This window comes from Hoplias malabaricus, chromosome 8, assembly GCF_029633855.1.
Source record: "Hoplias malabaricus isolate fHopMal1 chromosome 8, fHopMal1.hap1, whole genome shotgun sequence".
Taxonomy (NCBI): domain Eukaryota; kingdom Metazoa; phylum Chordata; class Actinopteri; order Characiformes; family Erythrinidae; genus Hoplias; species Hoplias malabaricus.
The window spans coordinates 21,994,033-21,995,892 of record NC_089807.1 but is presented as its reverse complement, the minus strand read 5'-3'; the positions used below and the strand labels follow the sequence as shown (position 1 = coordinate 21,995,892).

Sequence of the window (1,860 nt, the reverse complement as noted above, 5' to 3'; positions counted from 1 at the left end):
ATGCCAGAGTGCAATATGCTGAAGGCAGTGACGGATCATTTACATTGTTCCATTCAAATTTCTCAAACTTTATCTTGCCTCCCTAAAAGACTTGCAGACTTGAAAACATAAAGCCACGCTGGTGTGGGTGTGTGGAGGTGGTGAATGAGGCAGCAACGTGTCGTTTAGAAGTTTGGCAAAAAAGGAAGTAGCAGAAGGAGGACGCTTTACATTCCTTCAACCTACACAGCCCAGCATGTGGGTGGGGGGGGGACCTTCCAGAGTCTTGTAGTGGACTTGGTGTGCAAGAAAGCACACACTTCCCTGACCGGGAATCGAACCCGGCCGCAGCGGTGAGAGCGCCGAATCCTAGCCACTAGACCACCAGGGCCACCGTTTTCAGCTACGTCTGAAAGGAAGGAGATAGGATTAAGTTCAGGGGCTAGGGCTAGGCTTTTGCCGGATGTACTCGCTCTACAATCATAGGAGTGCATTAGAGTCTGTCCTAAATGCACTTGTCAGTTTTCAGTCCAACCCTTTAGCATAGCACCTTCGATAGCTCAGTTGGTAGAGCGGAGGACTGTAGTTGTTAATAAGGCGATCCTTAGGTCGCTGATTCAAATCCGGCTCGAAGGAGACTTTTCTTTTCCCTCGTGCCACTGCGGGATATCATGGCCAGGTGCCTGCCTGCAGATGCACTGGCATGCCAGAGTGCAATATGCTGAAGGCAGTGACGGATCATTTACACTGTTCCATTCAAATTTCTCAAACTTTATCTTGCCTCCCTAAAAGACTTGCAGACTTGAAAACATAAAGCCACGCTGGTGTGGGTGTGTGGAGGTGGTGAATGAGGCAGCAACGTGTCGTTTAGAAGTTTGGCAAAAAAGGAAGTAGCAGAAGGAGGACGCTTTACATTCCTTCAACCTACACAGCCCAGCATGTGGGTGGGGGGGGGACCTTCCAGAGTCTTGTAGTGGACTTGGTGTGCAAGAAAGCACACACTTCCCTGACCGGGAATCGAACCCGGCCGCAGCGGTGAGAGCGCCGAATCCTAGCCACTAGACCACCAGGGCCACCGTTTTCAGCTACGTCTGAAAGGAAGGAGATAGGATTAAGTTCAGGGGCTAGGGCTAGGCTTTTGCCGGATGTACTCGCTCTACAATCATAGGAGAGCATCCGAGTCTGTCCTAAATGCACTTGTCAGTTTTCAGTCCAACCCTTTAGCATAGCACCTTTGATAGCTCAGTTGGTAGAGCGGAGGACTGTAGTTGTTAATAAGGCGATCCTTAGGTTGCTGGTTCAAATCCAGCTCAAAGGAGACTTTTCTTTTCCCTCGTGCCACTGCGGGATATCATGGCCAGGTGCCTGCCTGCAGATGCACTGGCATGCCAGAGTGCAATATGCTGAAGGCAGTGACGGATCATTTACATTGTTCCATTCAAATTTCTCAAACTTTATCTTGCCTCCCTAAAAGACTTGCAGACTTGAAAACATAAAGCCACGCTGGTGTGGGTGTGTGGAGGTGGTGAATGAGGCAGCAACGTGTCGTTTAGAAGTTTGGCAAAAAAGGAAGTAGCAGAAGGAGGACGCTTTACATTCCTTCAACCTACACAGCCCAGCATGTGGGTGGGGGGGGGGACCTTCCAGAGTCTTGTAGTGGACTTGGTGTGCAAGAAAGCACACACTTCCCTGACCGGGAATCGAACCCGGCCGCAGCGGTGAGAGCGCCGAATCCTAGCCACTAGACCACCAGGGCCACCGTTTTCAGCTACGTCTGAAAGAAAGGAGATAGGATTAAGTTCAGGGGCTAGGGCTAGGCTTTTGCCGGATTTACTCGCTCTGCAATCATAGGAGTGCATGAGAGTCTGTCCTAAATGCACT

General features: G+C 50.4%; 1 non-coding gene across 1 annotated transcript; it reads left to right on the top strand.

The window, feature by feature from the left end:
• Nucleotides 1–1,210: 1,210 nt before the first annotated feature.
• Nucleotides 1,211–1,297, top strand: trnay-gua (transfer RNA tyrosine (anticodon GUA)). Its single transcript is given in 2 exon segments — nt 1,211–1,247; nt 1,262–1,297. It is a non-coding gene; the product is annotated as a tRNA-Tyr (tRNA).
• Nucleotides 1,298–1,860: the final 563 nt, after the last annotated feature.